We start from the raw sequence: 21,995 nt of genomic DNA, 5'->3' as shown, positions 1-21,995 counted from the left end.
GTAATGGCCAAGGCTTTGCCAGGCCAAATCCAGGAGCTTCTTCCAGGTCTCGTGCATTGGTGGCTGGGGCCCAACAACATGGGCCATCTTTCACTTCTTTTCCAGGGCCATTGCATGGAGCCATATCAGAAGTGAAGCATCCCTGTGGGATGTCAGCACTGCAGGCTGTGGCTTTTTCCACTATGCCACAATGCCAGCCCCATCTCTTTATTTTCTTAAGCAAACTTCCTAAAGTTTTCTTTCCTCTCTTTCGGAATTTCTGTGCTTCCATCCTCTCTATAACCACCCTTTTCTCTCTTCTTTTTATCATGATGAGAAGAGTAGTAGAGACACTGCAGCTCTCTCCTTTGTTAGCATGGCTTCCTCAGGCTGTCTCCCTGAATTAGGAGCAGCTACTTCCTATGTTCAGGCAGGAAACTGGTGGATCACAGCACCCTCAGGATTTCTGCTTTGCTCTCCTCTGTGATGTATTTGAAAAGCCCTTCTCAGCTCTGAATAGGGGGTGGCATTTGGTACTCTGAGATGTGTCTTTATAAAGTCAGGTGTCATGGAGGACCCTGTGTCTTAAGAATCAATTGAGCCCATCCAGGCAATGGGCAGCCTGGACTGAGCAGGGCCTGGCTGACATCAGGCAGATGGTGTTGGGGGTTGGGGGTACTTTCCAAGGGCTTTGGTCATGAAGCAGGTGTGGGGACAATTGTCTGAGCTTTTAGGAGATCTGTGGTTGCTGGGAAGATGGGGGCAGTGCCCAGGTCACCAGGCTCCACCTCTGGAGTGCAGCTGGAGCAGAAGCCCCCGGTGAAGGGTAAAGCGAATCCCCAGACGACATGAGCCATCCCTCTGTCCGGACTGCACGGACCTAGCCCTCTTCCTGCTTAGCCGCTCCTGGGTTCTCTGAGCCTCTTTCCTCCTCTGCCTCTCCAAGGGGGCCCAGGTTCCTGTGAAGACATGGTGCTTTCTGGTTGCTCACTCTCAACACAATCATGGGGACTCCTTTTCCTGCTGCTGGGTCTGTGCTGTCGGGATGAGGTGATGTTTGCACAGCTGAGGTGGGGCCTGGCTGGCAGGAGCAGTCCCTGATGGCTACAGAGCTGTCTGGCCTAGTGTGCCTGGCTCTGCTTGCTGCTGGCAGACAGCTGGCTGCTCTGCCTGGGGAAGCTACTGGGTCACCTGGCTCTGCTCCTGCCCCTTTCAGCCACTGCCATGCAGAAGTGATCCCTGCTGCTGTCCGCTCAAAGCTGCCTGCTGACTTAGCTGAGCTGTGAAGCTGGACATGGATCATCTGTGGGAAGAAGCCTCAGGGATAGCAGGACCAGCCTGGCAGAGGCAAGGCCACAGAGGGGCTCCTTGTGCTCACTTGCCAAGGACATACCCCCAGTCTCCACCCCTGATGAGGCTTGCAGGTGCTTTCAGAGTTGTTGGTGAGCTCATCATCTCCTTGCAGGATGTGGCACTCATGAGTGAGTTCTCTACTTAGAAACCAGAATGGGAGGGTCCCTTCCACCTCTTTCAGGCTTCTTTGTGCCCCTGGGTCCATTTGCTGTCTTCTGGATGGAGGCTGGGAGACTGGGTCAGTAGCACGAATGTGACCAGACCTGCAGTGGAGAACAGACTACAGAGCCTTGTTGTGATAGGAGCCAGAGGAAGGTGCAGGTGGCTGTGGGGGTGGGGGGCAGAGGGAAGGCATGTGGAGGCCTGAGAGCATAGGAAGGGTGAGGGGTGTGTGGTTCTAGGCATGGATGTGCAGAATAATGTACCAGGGCCTGGCTTTTAGGAGATCTGCTGTTGCTGGGGGAATGGGGGGCAGTGCCCAGGTCACCAGGCTTTCCCTGGTGACCTGGGACTTAGCTTCTCCCTGGGCACCTGGGCAGTTGCACGGCCATCCATTCAGTCCAGAGGCATTTCCCTTTTCCTTTTCAAGGCCGTGAAGCACTTGGGGAGCGTTTCCCAAGCCCAGGATCTGCAGGTGGCAATGTGTCCATCCATGGGGCATTCAACACTCACCCCCACAGGCAGGCCCACAGCAGGCTCTACAGTGTTCATTAGGGATCCGGTGCTTTCTGGAACTCTTCCCACAGGCAGTTTTTCCAGGGATGCTTGCAGGTCAACCCTAGGTTGATGATTTGGAGGTCTTTCTCTGAATCAAAATGCACACATTGTATCTAAACAGCAGAAGCTGCACCATCTCCTCCGTTGCCATTTATGATAATGTGGGAAAGGAGGGAGAGAGGCTCAAAATCCCTTTTCTGTGCAGTTCCAGCTGCTCTCCCTTTATTAATATCCACACACCAGGACTAGGCCTGGGTTTCTTCTGACTTCTTTTTCCTTTTATTTGATTCAGATGCAAGCTCGTATTAGAGAAACTGAGTCCCTGAGTCAGATGGACTAGGGATAGAGAACCCCCAATCTCATGATACTTTCTTGTCCTGTAAATTTGTTTTGTCAGATGTTGTTTGAAATGAACAGTCTACTAGAATTCATGTATCAGGGAGATTGGGGTGATATAGAACAGGTTTGCTGTGATGATATTTGAGCAGAATTCAGGTACAAGGTCTTAGAGTCTCTGGTGTGTGCTCAGACTGTGAATTACACAGACACCATCACCCTCTGGCCTAGGGAGACACCTCTGCAGCCCTTGCCCCCATGTGTGTGTCTCAGGCCCACGGCAGGATGGTTATCTCTTCTCAGTGGAGGTGGAGTATGTGTCTTGCAGGGGCCTTCTAGTTCAGGTGAGAAATAAACAGCAGACCTGAGTTGGGGGAGTTCTGGACAGGGATTGACAAGGGAGGCAGAAGAAGCATAGCTGGGGAGAGGCCTTTGCATGTAGTCTGTGTGTATCCTCCTAGGGCTGAAGGAGGACTGTCCAATACCCTGAGTGCATAAATAAGCTCAATGTTTTCCTTGTCATAGGAAGGGAACCCCTGGTGCTTGAGAATGCCAGAGAAGGGTTCTGATTGCCAGGGAGTGTGGAGTAGGAGTGTGGGAGTGGGAAACGCTGATCCTCTGCCTGCTGACCTTGGACTGGAGTCTGTTACCTAAGTCCACTTGTTTAAGTAGGGCTTGTGTTCGTAGTCTCACGTTCATATGTGTGTAGCAGATACAAGCAGATGCTACCTCAAGTCCTGTCAGCTCTTTCATGGCTGCCTTTTGATTTAAGGGAAGGAGTTCAGCTCACTGCTGGGGCAGGACCTCGCTGTCAGTCATGGAGCACCCAGTTTTTCCTCTCCCTGTCCCCAGGCCTTCCCATATAGGCTCACAAAGCTGTTTTGGAGGCAGAAGAGCAACACTGAACATGGGATTCAGGACTTGGTGCTTGTGTGGTTCTAAGGCCTGACATCACAATCTTGCGTTTCAAGTAACTTTGCAAAGAGAAATCACTATCAAATACTTTCTGGTGATGTGTGATCGCTTCACCACCCAAAGACCCCAAGAGTATTCAGAAACATGCCCAGTGCAGAGGAGACACTCAGGAAATATTTGGTGAGCAAAGGAGGACATTGCCTTACTGCTGTTTATTGGGAGGTAGATTAGGAGTCCTGATTAAACTGGAGTTAATGCTCAGCTCTATATTTTGCCCTCTGCATGGTTGGTCACTTGGCCATTAGCTGAAGCCCCATTGTCCTTTGGATTCTTGGCAGAGTTCTTTGGTTTCCCATTATAGGTGCATTGCTTGGCCTTGGCTTTCCTGAGGGAGGCTAGGTCAAAAGAGGGGGTCCTACTTCTTCTTCCTGGGAGCCTGGTGGTCATGGTGGGTAGCTAAGATGTTTATATGAAGCAGAAATGGTCATGAAAAACCACAGACAGGAAGGGCTTGAACATGTCCTGGGCAGGCATCACTCTGTGATGTCAGGACTGCCGGCTTCAGGTCATGTGTGGTGGTGGTGGTGGTGGAGGAGTGGTGGGGAGTGTGGGGATCATTCTGTGTAATGCAGATTCCCAGGGCCTGCACTCCTCCTGCTGAGCAGAGCCACAGGGAATGCTGCCCAGAGTTCTTTGTCTTTAGCCGGCAGCCTCCCGAGGTGATGCTTTTGTCCCTTGTGGATTCTGGGTCCCTCTTCTAGGGGGACAGCATCAGAGGGAATGAAGGTTTTACAGAGGAGTTTGACCCTGAGGGACTGGGAGTTAGGGTTAGGAGGGAGGAGAGCAGCAGGTGAGAGTGGAGACACAGGTCTGCTCCCAGCAGCGCCTTTCTCACCCAGTCCTGTGGAGGATCTGCCTAGCTGCCTTGTGTCCCCCTGGTGGCCTTGGCTCCTTTATGGGGAGTTCCCTTTCCTTCCCACATTGCTGACCAGCTGATGGTGCATGCTCCAGCTGCCCCTTCTCTGCAATTTTGTAATTAGAGGAGGGAATCGGGGTGCTTAGCCTGATGTGGGGGAGGCTGGGCATGCTTTGGTATGGCTTGGGCTCCCACCAGCTCATCTCACTGCTATATACTGCCAGGAGGGGCTGGAGGGTTGTTTTGTTTGTTTGTTTGTATTTAAATCAGCACTCCCTTTCTCTTTCCCAGCTCTCAAGTTTTGAAATCCTAATTTGTAAAGAAATAAGTGCTGGAGGGTGGGAAGTGGCAGATTAGTTAGGGGCACATGCAGATTGGCATTCTGCTTCAAGTTCTGCCCCTTCCTGGGGGCAGTGCTGGTGGCTGTGAGGTTAAATGACCTACAGAAAGGGCTCAGGGTGAGGTCTGGTGGCTTTAGATACCTGACCACTAGGGGCTGCCTTCCTCAAACTTGTTTCTAGACTTCTGTGTGGGATTTACTCCTAATGTAATTTCCTACCTCCCTTTAAAAGGCTCATCTCATTTCATTGTAATTATTTGCTTCATTGTTTATCTCCAGTAAGTGTATGTCTGTCTCCTTGTGTCACAGTATCCAGTGTATCACTTCATGTTGTGCTTGGCTCAACAGATAGTGGTTGTGAGAGTAAATGAACCTCTTTGCTGAGAGCCAATGTCTGGCTTCAGCCCATTTGATAGAGTGTGAAGGACCCCTCAGTATTGAGGGCTCTAATCATGGTTGGGGTACCAAATTCTGTCCTGGTTGCTCCTCTTCCAGTCCAGCTCTCTGCTATGGCCCAGGAAGGCAGTGGAGGATGGCCCAAGTGCTTGGGCCCTGCACCCACATGGGAGACCAGGAGGAAGCACCTGGCTCCTGGCTTCAGATAGGCACAGCGCGCCGGCTGTAGTAGCCACTTGGGGAGTGAACCAATGGAAAAAGGAAGACCTTTCTCTCTGTCTCTCTCACTGTCTAACTCTGTGGCAATAAATAAATAATAAAAAAATTTAAAAAAGTGAGAGTAAGCGGGTAATCCTTGCCCTGCCTTGCAGGGTGGCTGAGATGGAGAAGGTCACACAGGTGTGTTTTGTAGTCTAAAAGTAGCTAAATAAATATGGCACATATGCACTGTATGCAGGGATATGGATACACACAGAAATGCTTGTTTAAAGAACAGCACAATATTAGGGGACCGAATTGGCTTATAAAATACCCACGTGTACAACTTGGAGGTAGAACTCTTAGATGCAGTTCTTGTTTTTCTTATTTTTCAGTTAATTATTCAGAGAGGCAGAGTTATAGACAGAGAGATGGGGAGACAGAGAGGTCTTCCATCTGCTCATTTACGTCCCAAATGGCTGCAACGGCCAAAGTTTGGCTGATCTGAAGCCAGGAGCCAGGAGCTTCTTCTGTGCCTCCCACGTGGGTGCAGGGGCCCAAGCCTTTGGACCATCTTCCACTGCTTTCCCAGGCTGGTAGCAGTCTTTGTGATAGAGGAATTGCAAACAGGCTGTGTCATAACAGAACACTTGTTGATGAAGGTAGGCGGAAGTGAGGGCCTCACACTCACACTTGGGAGGCATATAATATGATAGAGTCTCTTTGGAGGATAACCTGGCAGATGTCTCCACAAATTTGAAATGAAAATTTCCTTTGGTGGGGTTCAACTGCAGAAGCCTTTACAAACTGAATCAGAGGGGCTAGTGCTGTGGCATAGCAGGACAAGCCACAGCCTGCAGTGCTGGTGTCCCATGTGGGTACTGGTTCAAGTCCCAGCTGCTCCACTTCTGATCCAGCTCTCTGCTCTGGCCTGGGAAAGCAATGGAGGGTGGCCCAGGTCCTTGGGCCCCTGCACCCATGTGGGAGACCTGGAGGGAGCTCCTGGCTCCAGGTTCGCTTAGCTCTGGCCATTGTGGCCAATTGGAGAGTGAACCAGTGGATGGAGGACCTCTCTCTCTCTGCCTCTCCTTCTCTCTTTGTAACTCTGACTTTGCTGTAAATAAATAAATCTTAAAAAAACTGAATCTAATCAATTTTGTAAGCAAAATCAGATACTTTCCCAGAAATTGTGACTATACTCCCCAAAAGTGTGCAGCAAGATTTTTAATCAGGGTTTCTTATTTTCTTAGCATTATCTACTAAATTAACCACACAGTAAATCATTGTGGGTTTTTCTGATCTTTGACCGCCACTTATAATAACTAAGAGTTTAAATTTATCATCGGGCATGTCTTTTTCAACACATGCACTGATATTACCAGTTCAGTGAACATGGGGGCCACCTTTATAGGGGTTAAAATAAATTTTATTTTATTCCAATATGTGCACTAGTAGAGTTTCCCCAAGTGTGTAATATGATCCATTGATGCATCACTGATGATTGCAATACATGAGAGCCAGCATCTTTATAAAGGGTTAGACATGAGTAGCCCTAAGAACCTTGTTTATTTGTTTCAGTGTCTTAAAGTAGAATAGAGTCATTGTTCCTATCCTCGTGCTTTAAGCAAGCATCCATATGAAGTAACAGGGGTTCTATAACTACAATATAACTACCAGAACTTAAAATAAAAGTAGTGACAATTATCATCAAGTCTTGTGTTCACATTTGATTTTCTCCATTCCTCATATGTTTCTTTGAAACATGAGTTTGCTAAGCTAAGATTCATCAGAATTTGACTTGGATAGCACAGGGTTGCAGGTGAATTCTGATACATCATGTATGCTGTCCAGACAGCAGGACTGAGTACCTAGGAAATAGATGAATCATTCTTATTTCCTGATAGGAGGAGTGCTGAGGCTGTGGGAAATGTGTTTTCCCATGCCATGGTGTCACTGGCACAAAACCATGTGAGAAGATTTTTCAGGATCATTCAGAGCATTGGCCATTCTGCTCTCTCCTTTCCTAGAAATTTCAGGCTTTGTGGCCCCCAATGCTGCTTGATGGATTAAATGGATTCTGTATCCCTGAAGGTTGATCCCAGGAGAAAAGGTGATCCTACAGGCCACAGGGGAGCCCTGGGAAGTGGGACATGCATTCTCCACTGTGTGGAGCAGAAACACACATGATACTCAGGCGGCTGAGTCCGGATATTGAGGTGTTAGCCATAAGCCTCAGTCTGTGTGGGAGCCACAGTGGCACTGGATCCTCTGAACGGGAATCAGGAAAGGGGTTCTGTGGGCTGTGCTTCAAGAGATTCCCATGTCAGTACTGAGATTGTGGTATAGCAGTTAAGCTAAATGACTCTGTGTGCTTACAGATGTTCAGAAGCTGATTACAGAAGCTCCATGAATGTGGTCTATGCAAGATTGCAGTGGGGCAAGGGGACTGTGCAGACCACATGAGCAGGAAAGTGTGCAGTATGAGTGGTTCAAGCTCAGCCACTGAAGGATCCTGTTACTGACCTGTATAACATTGGTTTATCCATTTGAAGCATGAGGGCATTCAAAATACCAGTAAAATATCTCCCAAATCCTGATCCAAATCACTGTGAAGTGTGTGCAAGATCTATTACTATGGGGCAGTTTGGTTTGTGGAGTCTTTGTGGTGTCTCACCAACAAGTAAAAGGTCTGTTCCATTTCTGTGATGTGTGGCCTGCCCAGTACCTTCCTTGAGTTCATAGAAGTCTATACACAGTGTGGTTTTCATGAGCAGTGGGTTTATGGTGGAAATTAGGGTTCTGGATGAAGACCCCATTTCCTCTCTAACAAAGTGGTTCATGCTGAATGAAGGAGTGGACTCCATCAGTTGGAATCCACATGAAAGGACACCCCTCTGGTGCACACCCTCTCCCTAGAGCTTCATGGACTAGGCAAGGGAATCCTAGAATGGCTAAGGCCCAAGCAGTTGTTGATCCTTCTGCCCAGAGTGAGCAAGATTTTAGTGATGCTCTCTTATGTTAACTGTAAGCAAAAACTGGGTGATGTTCCAAATTTAACATGAACTTTGAGAAGGATGACACAGGTGACTTGAGAAACATACTCCCAAAATGTCCATAACTACCAGACTGAAATAAAGAGGCATATACTACATCTGGGTTTTCCCTTTGGGATGGCAAGAACCCAAGTTCTTATCCTCCCAGGCACATTAGCAGGAAGTTGCATTGCAGGTATAGAATAGCCAGGACACAAACCAAGCTCTTTGATCTGGGATGTGATTCATCCCAAGAAGCAGCTTAATCTGCTGCACCACAATACCCATCCCTCCTTTGGTTATTTTCTGTAGTTCTTGCTTGCACCCACATCTCCCATCAAGCAAGTGCCAGGTTTCATCACCAGATGACTGTCTGATAAGGCAAATTCCAGCAGGTACCTACTTTTCAAAGTATGTTAGTATTGTAGTCACTGATGTCCCATGGAATAAAGGAAGTGAAATGGCAAAGGCAAGGATTATTGTGTTGAAGGAGTCTGTTAAAGCTTGGATCCCAGAAGGTGTGTCATTTGGACCAAGTACCAGAAAAATGCACTGCAATGATGTACTATAGTGTGTCCATTTTTTTTCTATATAGTTGTGGGGAGAAAAATCTAAATGACAAGGTGCATAAATTCTATGGATTTGGATTTGTAGGGATACAACCACAAGAGGTGTTCTATAAACAGTAACATGGAGCCCTGCATTGTGCATCTGTATCAATTAGAAATTCTTAACACATACCAAGCATTTATTAATGTAGGTTTTAGTGACAGCATTATATTTTTTTCCATGGTGTACTGAAAATGATTTGAACAATAATCCTTAAAATAGAAATTAATTCTCTTCAGTAACATTTTTCTTACAGAATTGAGGCTGACATTGTGGCACAGCAGGTTAAGCTATGATTTGCATTGCTAGCATCCCATATGGGTGCTGGTTTTGATCACATCTATTGTAGGCTTTGGGGGAGCAAACCAGCAAAGTAAGTAGCAAATAAATAATTTCACTAACCTGATAATTTGTAAAGCACTGTTCTCACACAGGGAGGCTCATTGCTTTTGTTTCTCGGCTCATTCTGTATTCCTTGTTCAACACAGTATGATCTTGCTTAGTGCAGTAGAATGTAGGAGCAAGCCAGATCAGCTCTCTCACAACTCCCTCCATTCACATTCCTTTACAGATACAGTTCTAGAGACCTCTACATGTGTCTGAGATAATGAAGACATCTCCAGTAAGTTCTTATTAACTTATTCCTCCATTGTTTTATGTTGTATTTTAGGAGCTTTAAGAGGTTGTGATAATTAAAATGGAAATGTAAAAGTAATTAAAACTCACTGTTGCAGAATACACATAAACAAGATAAAGTTATGTTTACAACACACTAGAACCATGTATTCTAATTGCAAATTGCCCTCTGGTTTTTCTGATTACATAACAAAAAGGCTATTCAATACATAATTCAAGCTGAAACTTAGAGCACTCTTGTGGGATGTAAAACCTAAAATAGTCTTTATTGGTCCTGTAGGTGATATAGTGGACAGTGGTTTTCTTAAAGAACTCTCTTATACATTTCTTCCAGCCATGCTGGAGCTAGTGTAAATTTATATATTTGGGCAAATCATTCTATTCTTCATTTGGAATTTAACCTACTCAAAATTCTCAAAATTCAATTCTTCAAGTACTTACCGAGAATATATGGTCAAAGCCTATATATATATTTGAGAGGTTGACTGAGAGTGGGGGAGATCAAGACAGAAAAAAAGAGACAGAACTCAATTGACTCAGTTCTGGAATACCCAGTGCAGCCAGGACTGGCCTAAGGCTACAGCTGAGAGGCAGGAATGTAGTCCTTGCCCACATTGCACAGTTACTTGAGTAATCACTACTGCCTCACAGCATCTGCATTAGCAAGCTGCTGGAATCAGGAATCAGGGTTGGGAATCAAACCACGGCACTCTGAATGTGGATTAGGGTTTCTCAGCTGACATCCTAGACACTAGTCTAAATGCCTACCCTCTTCTTTAATTTTTTCTCTGCAATATTTGAAACCAATGTAAGTGATCTGCTCCTGAATTTTTTTTTTCTTTTTTTTTTTAACATGACCTCACTGGTGATTTCTCATCTTTCTCCTTGAACTCTTCTATTTTCTTCTCCTTACCATCACTCATCCAGGTATTCCATGTGGTCTCCCAGTCAACCCACCTTGAATGTCCCATCACTAATATGCCCCAGATGTCACTGTTATGGGATCATTTGTTCAACATACTTTCTGATTTACCTTGTGAGTTCTTCTCTCACTCATAGATTATTTGGAAATATATTTCTTCATGTTTAAATATTGGAGATTCTTCTGGTTTTCTTTTTTTCTTATGGACTTCTACCTTGAAAGTATGATCAGACAGAATGTTTTATTATTTTAGTCCTTAATTATAACTCAGCATATGTTTTGTTTGGTGATTATTTTTCACAGAGTGGCCTATGGATATTAATTAGGTCAATATGCTGTCATTCACATGTATAGTTGACTGATTTTTATGTTTTAGTACTATAAGAGATATATTAATTGTCTAATATTACTTGTATTTTTTTAATTTCTTGTTAAATTGTGTGAATTTTGTTTTCTGCCTTTGGAGGCTTTGTTTTTTGGTACATTAACATTTATAATTGTTATATCATCCTAATGTATAATCCATTTATTATGATGTAAAGCCTTTCTATATCTGTGGTGATATATTTTTGTTGAAGATATTTTGTTTGCTGCTAACTAAGTTGTCAACTTGAGCTTTTTTTTTTTAGAGACATTTTATTTATGTGAAAGCAGAATTGCAGAGAGATGTAGAGCAAGACAGAGGTCATGTATATGCTGGTTCATTTCTCAAATGACCACAATGTTCAGAGCTGAGCTAATCTGAAGCTGGGAGCCAGGAGCTTCTTCTGGTCTCCCACATGTGTGTTTGGGCCCAAGGACTTGGGCCATCTTCTGCTTTCTCAGGCCATAGTAGAGAGCTGGAATGAAAGTCAAACAACAGGACTCTAATGGTGCCCATATGGTATGCCAGCACTGCAGGCTAGGGCTTTAACCCACTGTGCCACAGTGCTGGCTCGAGCTTTTTTTTATTTTATTTATTTATTTGAAAGGCAGAGTTACAGGTAGGTAGAAAGAGAGCAAAAGAGGTCTTCCATTTGTTAGTTCACACCCCAGATGGCCACAATGTCCAGAGCTGCTCTGATCTGAAGCTAGGAGACATAAGCTTCTTCTAGGTCTCCCGCATGGGTACAGGGGCCCAAGGGCTTGGGCCACCTTGTACTAATTTCCCAGGCAATAGCTCCCTTGATCAGAAGTGGAGCAGCTGAGACTCAAACCAACGCCTACATGGAATGCTGGCACTGCAGGTTCTACCTGCTACACCACAGTGCCGGCCCCAAGAGCATTTTATAATTAGTTCTTAAGTCAACAACAGGAGTCACTGTGTACTTACTCCTCATGTGAGATCTCTTTACTTAATGTGTTGTTCAATGTGAATTCATGCTATAACTAGTACTGAAACAGTATTTTACACTTTATGTTCTGTGTGGGTGCAAACTGATGAAATCTTGACTTAATATATGATAAATTGATCTTCCCTATATAAAGATAATTTAAAATGAATCTTGATGTGAATGGAATGGGAGAGGGTGCAAGATGGGGGGGGTTGTGGGTGGGAGGAAAGTTGGGGGTGGGGAAGCCATTGTAATCCATAAACTGTACTTTGGAAATGTATATTAACTAAATAAAAGTTTAAAAAAAGACCTCTGTCTCTGTCTCTTCCTCTCTCTGTAACTCTTTCAAATAAATAAATCTTTGAAAGAATAAACCTTATTTTATATTAACAAAAGATTATGAGTTATAGAAACATTTCATCACTATTCCAAGGATGTATCATCCACAATATAATAAATTTCTCTTGCCCGCCTGTGCCAGAAAATTTTATAAGGATGTTAGGATGCTTGGAGAAAGATCAATTTCCTTGCTGTTAGGACCTACTAGACCCATTTTAAGAAGAGAGTGAAGGGCTAGCACTGTGGCTTAGTGGGTAAAGTCACCAACTGCAGTGTTGGGATCCCATATGGGTACTGGTTCGAGTCTCAGCTGCTCCACTTCAGAGAGGCAGAGTTATAGACAGAGAGATGGAGAGACAGAGAGGTCTTCCATCTGCTCTTTCACTTCCCAAATAGCTGCAAACAGGAAGATATCTACTTTCAACACATAACATATGCCATGCAGTAGGGTTCACATTAAATTCTTCACAGTGAGAAGAAGGGTAATCATTAAGCTTGTGTGAATCTGGATCAACTTTCATTCTGGGCTGTGAATTCATTGTCCTTTCCAACAGAGTTCGGTTCCTTCATGACCTGTGTGCTCTCACATTTTCAGACATAGCAGTTGATCCTTCACAGTGGAATTTTTTCCGTTAACCAACTGTGAAGACATCTTTCTCACTCAGCTTCTATTTAAGATTCACATTTGAAATGCCAAGGTTCCCTTGAATTCTTTGGAGTTGAGTCTATTGACTGTATCTTCTATCATATGCATCTGTGCAATGCTGAAATTAAGGGTGCTTTGCTCCTCTCTGCTGTAATCTGGAGTATTCTTTTGCACTCTCACACAATATGAGTTGTGGCTACTTGGTGTTGTCAGGTAGAAAGTGGGGCATGAAGTCTTATCTTTTTCCTTTGTGGGTATGTATTGTTGGCAGTACTAGATGGCCTTGAGTTTCAGGAGGAGGAAAAGAGATTCCAGGTTTGTAACTAATTGAGAATGTGTCCTGCTGCAGGTAGAAATAATAAAGTATTATTTTCTGGGTTATTATTTAATATATTCCTATTTTCCAAATAAATCTCTCATATTGAAAATTCATATGAAACATTAGGTGGGTAGTCAACAGAAGGAGGAAAACCAAAAGTCCATATCTGCAGATGACATGATTAGACCCTCAGAAACAGCTCCACAGCCCATCAAAAACCTGTGACAATGGATGAACTATTGCAGGAGGAGGTAGGTCAGGTAGTCCATACCTAAGGTGGACTCGGGCCGCTCCACCCACGCTGACCGACCCCGGACTGGGACTTCATCCTACCCACCATTTTCACACCTGATCCCGCTTCCCAAACGAGAAGGAGTAAGCCTTCTTCCAGGCCGAGAATGACGGCCACCTCTCACAGACTCTGAGGCCTGAGGAACCCGTGGCAGCTGTGTGCAGCCACAAGCCAGGGGCGCAGGGCTCTTCTCTGAACTCACAGTAACTGTTGCCAAGCAACACCTAATACACAACTGTGCAGGCGTGCCTTGCTCTGGAGCTCTGTGGGCTGCACATGCGCACAGAAGCCTGGTGGCCAGAGTGCTCAGTGTGCATGTGCAGGGGGAATCGGAGCATTTGGGTTGCTTTCCAAGATCAGTGGGACTTGACTAAGCCTTGGTGATGTTTTGGAAAAGCAGTCCCTGCAATCCGGCATTACTAAGCTGGCGCAGGGTGTCAGGCGCTGAAGGCCTCATGCAGAGTCAACTCCGTGGAAACCCCTCTCCCAGAATCACCTGATCCCAAAGTGGATTCCCCCTCCAGATCCCCGGGGTCCTAGTCAGTTTCCATGGGAATGCAAGAAAGGAAGCCATGATTTCACACACACACACACACATAGTATACATACCACAGAGGGAGTCACACATTTTATTTCTAGAAACGGTTTCGACTGCTGATACACTACTAAACCAAACTTTTGTTCCTGTCTACCTTGCATTTCACATTTGGAAAATGATTGTTCAAACTCTAACCAGTGATTGTCAGTTCCTCAGATTCCTGGGTTGATAACATTCTCCTCCTCTTCTCCTAACCCTCATCTGGATGTCATGTCTATAAAATGTTGCTACTGATCCATTCGTGATAACATTGATTCCTGTGAATGTGAAATCGATGCACACACCTATCCTCTATTCATGAATATTCCAATACAGAAAAGCAGTCCCAAGAAAGACTTCCAGAAGTGTGAAGCAGTTAAAGAAGCAGAAGTTGCAGCAGGCGTGAAGGTGCAGCAGGTGAAGCTGCCATGAGAGACAATGGCATCCATATACAAGTTCCATTGGGAGTCCTGGAGACTCTGTGTCTAACCCAGCTTCTCACTAATGCACATGTGAAGGAGGTGCTTCCTGATCCTAGTCCATGATTCCCTGCCACCGCCACCCAAGTCGGAGACCTGGATAGAGCTCCAGGATCCTGGATCCTGCCTGGCCCAGCCCAAGTTCTTGAAGGAATCTGAGAGAGGGAACCTCAGATGTGAGATCTCTCATTCACTCCTCCATTGAAGCAAATACATGTCTGAGAAAATGAGAAAAATGTTACAAAGAATAATTTCTAAGAATAATATAAAAAAGCAATGAACATCCTATTGGGATCTGCCCACTCTAGTTTTTTGATCCTTTAAGCATAGAGAAAAAATGTATAGATATCTAATGAATTGCACCCAGATTATCTTTGCAGGTTTAATCAACTGAAGTCAATTTATCATTCTTTCCTTTTCTCACAGACAATTTTCATGAACGTCCACATTTTCCCAATGACTGCTTTGGCCACTCGTTCCCATAACAGGGCAATACTACGACTTCAGGAAGCATTGTTTTGATTCACTCATTTACCCACTCACTCAGGAAAGCAACACTTCCCAGGACTATCAAGTCACAGTCACAAACCTGAGAGAAGCCAAAAGGATGAAAGCTTGATTTTACCCTATATTCATGTGGAGAACCAGATGGAGGAAAAGTAGAAGAGCAAAGTCATCTGTCAGTTCCCCTCAGACCTGGAACCAGACAAAGATATCAACTCCCACCACTCTTATTTCATGAAGTATTGGAAGCCTCATCAAGAGCAGTCAGGGCTGTCACTCTCTGGGATCAGGACAAAGTAGGGTGGTCACTCCCAGAGGGGTGGAACAAAGCAGTACTGTCAATCCCAGGGGTTGGGAAAAAGCAGGGCTGCCAAGCCCAGAGGTGGGGGACGAAGCAAGACTGCCACAGCCATAGGGCCAGGAAAAAGCAGGGCTGTCACTCATAGAGGGCCAGGACAAAGTAGGGATTTCACTCCCAAAGGGGCAGGATAAAGCAGCACTGTCATTCCCAGGGGTCAGGACAAGGCAGGGCTGTCACACCAAGAGGGGCATAACAAAGTATTACTGTCAATCCCAGGGGGTGGTACAAAGCAGGGCTGTCACTCCCTGAGGGGCAGGACAAAGCAGGGCTGTCACTCTCAGGGAGCAGGACAAGGCAGGGCTGTCAGTCCCAGGGGGCAGGTCAAAGCAGGGCTGTCACAGCAAGAGGGGTGGGACAAAGCAAGGCTGTCACTCCCTGAGGGGTTGGACAAAGCAGGGCTACCAATCTCAGGAAGCAGGACAAAGCAGGGCTGTCATTCCCAGGGGTCAGTACAAAGCAGGGATGTCACTCCCACAGGGGTGGGATAAAGCAAGGCTGTCACTTCCAGGGGAGTGGGGAAAAGCAAGCCTGTCACTTCTGGAGGGCAGGACAAAGCAGGCTGCCATGCCCAGAGGGGCGGGACAAAGCAAGTCTGCCACAGCCATAGGACCTGGACAAAGCAGGGCTGTCAGTCCCAGGGAGTGGTACAAAGCAGGGATGCCACACCCAGAGGGGCAGGACAAAGCAAGACTGCCACTGCCAGAGGGCCTGGACAAACCAGGTCTGTCACTCTGACAGGGGCAGGACAAAGCAAGGCTGTCAGTCCCTGGTATGTGTAACTGCTCCAGTCTGTAAAGATGGAAGAATTTAGCAGCCAGATTTATCTAAATCTTAGGGGAGTATAGTTAACATTAAAAAAGGAAAAAGAAGTAAAAGCAGAGCCAGGGCCATGGCATAGTAAGCTAATCTACCTGCAGCACCAGCATCCCAATATGGGTGCAGTTCATATCCCAGCTGCTGCACTTCTAATCCAGTCTCTGTTATGGCATGTGTAAGCAGTGGAAGATGGTCCAAGTGCTTGGACCTCTGCACCCATATGAACACCAAGAAGAAGCTCCTGGTTCCTGCCTTTGGATCAGCTAAGCTCCAGACATTGTTTCCACTGGGCAATGAACAAGGAGACAGAAGACATTTCTCTCTGTCTCTCCCTCTGTCTGTAACTCTGCCTCTCAAGTAAATAAATAAAATCTTAAGAAAGATTTGTTACTCTCCTCCTATTGAATCCACTCTCACCTGTTCTAACACTGGATAGCAATCTTTAGTAATATTCATGAAGCACCTGACTCTCCCGTGTCTTTGGTCCCCTCTTCTTAACCATAGTACTCATTACTGAAGCTCAGGGCCCTAATTTCAGTACCTGATGTATTATTACTGCTCTGAGTCACCCAAATCATTCAAAACAACATGCAACACTGACCTTCACCTGTAGATGGAGCTCTGAAGGTCAAAAGAGAGAAGGGAGCAAAACCTGTGGACACATTTTGGGTGGCAATGGTTCACATTAAAGCTCAGGGGAAATGTCTAAGACTCTCCTCAGCCCTATTACCAATCACTCACCACTGGCTTTCCTATCTTGATCTGATAACCTCTTCACAGCTGTGGGCAGCCACAGGCAGTCACTCCCTTTGTTTACACTTAAACATATGGATGGAGACTTCCTGGCACAGACAATTAGACTAAGGAGATTCCAGGAAGGGGCAGGAAGAACCTTATCTCACTACTATATCTCTCACAAGAGATGATATAGATAATCAGTCACACCTGAAACCTGCATTTATCACCTAAGTGTAATCAATAATTAAGAACCCTATCTGGAACTCTTTGTATCCTTAAAAGCCTTTTTGATATGTAAATCTTTTGTGCTCCTTCTTGTAAACAACTGGTCATGTTTAAATACTACTGGATTTGTTGAATAAACAAACAAACAAACAAACAAAACCTTGTTCAGGACTTGTCTTGGCTCCATTCTTTGTGTCCTTGTCCCTGCATTCCCAGTCTCTGTTTCAGGAAACCTGGTTCTTTGTGCTGCAGGCCGGCACAAGTGGCGCCTGAACATGGGACCTGATAATTAAAGAAGTAGTGAGGAACCTGGATTCATGGAGTCATGACTATAGAAGTGTACAATTTGTGGTGAGTACCCAACACCAAAATTGTGGAGATTTTTTTGAGCAGGCATTATGGGACAAGCATCAGGAAAACCGTCAAGTAAAGGCAGTCAAGGCATTATTGCAGATGCGAGGAATAGGGTTAAAAAAGAAAGCAATAAATTATGGAAAGCAGAGTTTGATGACCAATGCTGCTGCACTGCTAAGTTAAATAGCCAGGGGGGAAATCCTGATTGGAATGCCAATATGCTGTCCAGAGAAGGTGAATTCAAAGACCTTAAAAGACAAATGGTTCAGCCCATTGCAGTTTTCCAAGGAACTGCTGCTGTGGCCAGGCATGCTTGGAATATATTACGATCTAAAGGAGCAAAAAATGGTGAGTCCTTGTCTAAGACTATTCAAGGACCAGATGAGCCTTATGCTGATTTTGTTAATAGATTAATACAGGTATCAGGGAAGATATTTGGAGATCCTGAGGCTGGTATGCCTTTTGTTACCCAGTTAGCATTTGAAAATGCCAACACTCCCTGTCAGCAGGCACTTTGTCCTTACCAAAAGAAAAATGATTTGGATGGATATATTAAGATGTGCAGATATTGGCCCCTCTTATTCAAAAGGTTTGGCCATGGCTGCTGCTTTACAGGGAATTTCCTTGAAAGAGTCAGCTCAAAGGGCAGAAATGAATAAGAAGGAATGTTTTAAATGTGGAAAGAGAGGTCATTTACAAAAGAACTGCCCGCAAAATGATACTTCAGGTAACAATAGAAATAGGAGCATCCCCCCTTTTTATGTCCCAAATGTAAATGGGGAAAGCATTGGGCAAATGAATGCCTCTCAAGGACCTATAAAGATGGTGGCAATCCCTTAGTTAACAATATTTCAGGAAATGGGAGGAGGGGCCAGCCCCAGGCCCCACAAGAAATCTATGGGGCCATGACTCTCCTCCCCCAACAACCTGTCTGGGACATTAGCACCCTCTGGAGAGCAACCCCAGGGAATGCCGGATTGGACCTCAGCGTCTCTAAGCACACAATATTAACCCTGGATATGGGACCAGGTCCTCCCTGCAGGAGTTTTTGGGCCTCCACCACCCAGCATGTTTGCATTACTCTTGGGATGCGGTAGCTTAACAATGAAAGGCTTACAGGTTTTTCCTGGTGTCATTGACAATGATTATTCAGGGGAGATAAAAATCATGGCCCAAGCTAATAATGTTGTAATAACACTTTCCCCAGGACAGCGGATCACACAATTGATTTTGCTTCCATTAAGCTGTAATTCTAACTACAAGGCTACCTGTAGGGGCAACAAAGGTTGTGGGTCCTCAGATGTTTTCTGGCTAGAACCTATCACAAAAGATCACCCCATTATTGCATTGAAATTAAATGGAAAAAATTTTAAAGGGTTATTAGACACAGGAAACTGGAAAAAACATCCATCTATGACTCAGTTGAGAGGGATAGGACAGAGTCAGGACTTAGAACAGAATGCTGAGTTTATCAAATGGGAGGATGATGCTGGCCATACCGGAATTTTTAAACCTTATATTTTAAAGGGCTTGCCTACCAATCTATGGGGACGAGATATCCTATCCCAATTAGGTGCAATCCTGTGTAGCCCTAATGAGATAAAACCCCTTGGGCCTACTTGTGAGGTGTCTGTAATAAATAGTCCTGATAGCCAACTTTCAAAAATAAAAAAACCCTTAGTGGCCACTGCTCAGCCTGTCACCCATGCTGACAAAATTCATTGGTTGACTGATGAACCTGTGTGGGTGGAGCAGTGGCCTTTAATGCAGGGAAAAATAGTAGCTGCTCAAGCCCTGGTTGAGGAACAACTGCGGGCGGGATATATCATCTTGTCCACCTCCCCCTGGAATAGCCCCATCTTTCTGATCAGAAAAAAATCAGGGAGATGGAGACTGCTGCAGCATCTCCGAAAAGTTAATGCTACTATGCAACTTATGGGGCCTTTGCAGCCTGGGTTACCAAACCCTTCAGCCATTCCAAAGAATTCATATATTGCTGTCATTGATTTAAAAGATTGTTTTTATACTATCCCCCTCCATCCTGCCAATTGTTGCCGGTTTGCCTTCAGCGTGCCCTCCGTTAATTTCAAAGAACCTATGAGAAGGTATCACTGGCAAGTCCTCCCCCAAGGTATGGCCAACAGCCCCACCCTGTGTCAACAGTTTGTCGCTTCAGTGATTTCTAGTGTCCGAACTCAATTCCCTTCTCTTTATATAATTCATTACATGGATGATATATTGCTTGCTGGACTCAAAGAATCCGAAGTACACCTGTGTTTATCCATTATGAAGGAACAATTATGTAGGTACGGTTTACAAGTTGCACCCGATAAAGTGCAATTGCATTATCCATATCACTATCTTGGTTTTCAACTTTATCCTAGAAAAATTGTCCCACAAAAGGTGACTCTACGATTAGACACCCTAAAAACCTTAAATGATTTTCAGAAATTATTAGGAGATATAAATTGGATTCGGCCTACCCTACATTGAACAACTGGAGATTTAAAGCCACTTTTTGATATCTTAAAGGGGGATCCTGACCCTACTTCCCCCAGGGAACTCACTCCTGAGGCACGAATAGCTTTACAAAAGGTTCAAGATGTTTTACAGAGAAATTTCCTTACTTACTTTGATTACAGTAAGCCCTTGTATTACTTAGTATTAGCAACTGCTTATTTACCTATGGGTTTGTTCTGGCAGGGTGCTCCCCTGCTTTGGATTCACTTAAATAGTTCTCCTAAAAAATCAATTGTTCCTTATTATTTGGCTGTTGCTGAATTGATCTCTAAGGGACGATTAGAGTCCAGAAAAATTTTTGGATCTGAGCCCAATGTTATATGTCTTCCTTATACCGGTCAACAGGTTTCTTGGCTTCTTTCCTTTACCGATGATTGGCCACAGGCCCTGACTCATTACTCTGGCCAGACCTCAAATTCTTGCCCTGTTAACAAGCTTGTACAATTCTTTCAATCTCATGCTTGCATTTTTCCTAAGGTCACTAGCTTCAACCCCTGCTTTCAGCTTCTCTCGTTTTCACTGATGGATCTAAACAAGGAAAGGCCGCTGTTGTATATGGCAAGTGTACCATTTCCTTCTCTACTCCCTTTTCTTCTCCACAACTGGTAGAATTGGCTGCTGTTGTCATGGCATTGCAGATTACAGTGCATACTCCCGTTAATATTTATACTTATAGTAAATATGTTTTCTATTCTGTACCACTATTGGAAACTTGTTCTGTATTTTCTTCTGTTTCTTGGGCTACCCCACTATTTACTCATATCCAATCCTTAATCCATGAACAGGTGCAGCCATTCTACATTTGCCACATTCGTGCTCACTCTGACCTACCTGGTCCCTTACATGATGGTAATAGACTTGCTGATAGTATTTTACGTGTCTATTCCATAGAAGAAGCATCCCGTGGTCATGATTTGCATCACCTCAATACCCAGACCTTATGATTAAGATATGGAATCACCTGGGAACAGGCAAGGCAAATTGTAAAATCCTGCCCTTCCTGTGTCACATTTCTCCCGGTCCCTCATTATGGTGTAAATCCTAGAGGTTTTATGCCTAATCAGCTTTGGCAGATGGATGTTACCCATTTTCCTGAATTTGGTAAACTAAAATACATACATGTCTCTTTAGATACATGTTCAGGTTTTGTTTTTGCCACCCCCCAATCCAGCGAGGCTGCCAAACATGTCACCTCTCATTGCCTTCAGGCCTTTGCTGTTCTAGGAACCCCTATACAGATAAAAACTGATAATGGCCCAGTGTATACTTCCAACTCTTTTAAGCACTTCTGTGGTAACTTCCACATCTCTCATATCACCGGGATTCCTTATCCCCAGGGACAAGGTGTTGTGGAACGTGCACATGCCACATTAAAAAATTATTTACAAAAAATAAAAAAGGGGGAATACGGGACCATGGCCCATTCCCTGCAAAAATGGCTATCACATGCTCTTTTCATCTTATAATTTTTAATACTGGATGATCAAGGGAAATCTGCAGCTGATCGTCACTGGCATTCTGAAACCAAAAGACAACAAGTCTACGTGAAGTGGAAAGACCCTCTAACTGCTCAATGGTATGGACCTGACCCTGTTTTAATATGGGGACGTGGACATGTTTCTATATTCTCGCAAAAAGACAATGAAGTACGATGGTTACCTGAGTGACTGGTGTGGCAAACAGACAATGTCACGAAGCAGCTCCTTGATTATTATGATAACATTGCTGATCGGGATCCCCCTGAAGATGAATGAAGCTTGCCGGCTCACATCAAGCCAAACCTACATTACCACCTCTGTTGGTTCGCCGGTAATTCTAACTTGTTCATGTACTTAATTAAAACAGCAGGGTTTGTACAATGGGTAAGGAACAATCAACCCTTGTTCCGTATAGGGAGGGATATAGTTGAAAATCAATGGCTTAATGTGACTGATCAATTGAAAAGGGAGAATACTGATTTTAGCATATCAAAACTGGTCACATTGACAGACTCTGGTATACCTTTGTCAATTCTGGAAAAGAGGCCTCATTGCTGTATTGGTCAAAAACTGTTAAAGTAATTCTTATGGTCAATTCCTCCTTCTCTGTCGAAAGTAGCAATTTCTGGCTACATTTAGCTGCCATTAACTACTTACTACTGAAAGATCGTATAAGCTGTGACTT

The 21,995-nt window shown here is 44.7% G+C and overlaps 1 long non-coding RNA gene across 1 annotated transcript; it reads left to right on the top strand.

Annotated features, from left to right (window-relative positions):
- The first annotated feature begins 17,103 nt into the window (after positions 1-17,103).
- LOC149121633 (uncharacterized) lies at positions 17,104-21,858 on the top strand. Its single transcript, XR_016222267.1, has 2 exons — positions 17,104-17,309; positions 21,321-21,858. It is a non-coding gene; the product is annotated as an uncharacterized LOC149121633 (long non-coding RNA).
- The last annotated feature ends 137 nt before the right edge of the window (positions 21,859-21,995 follow it).

This window comes from Oryctolagus cuniculus, chromosome 16 (genome assembly GCF_051225735.1).
Source record: "Oryctolagus cuniculus isolate XC-2025 breed Fujian yellow rabbit chromosome 16, ASM5122573v1, whole genome shotgun sequence".
Taxonomy (NCBI): domain Eukaryota; kingdom Metazoa; phylum Chordata; class Mammalia; order Lagomorpha; family Leporidae; genus Oryctolagus; species Oryctolagus cuniculus.
The sequence above is the reverse complement of the archived record's forward strand: the minus strand, read 5'-3'. Positions and strand labels throughout refer to the sequence as shown.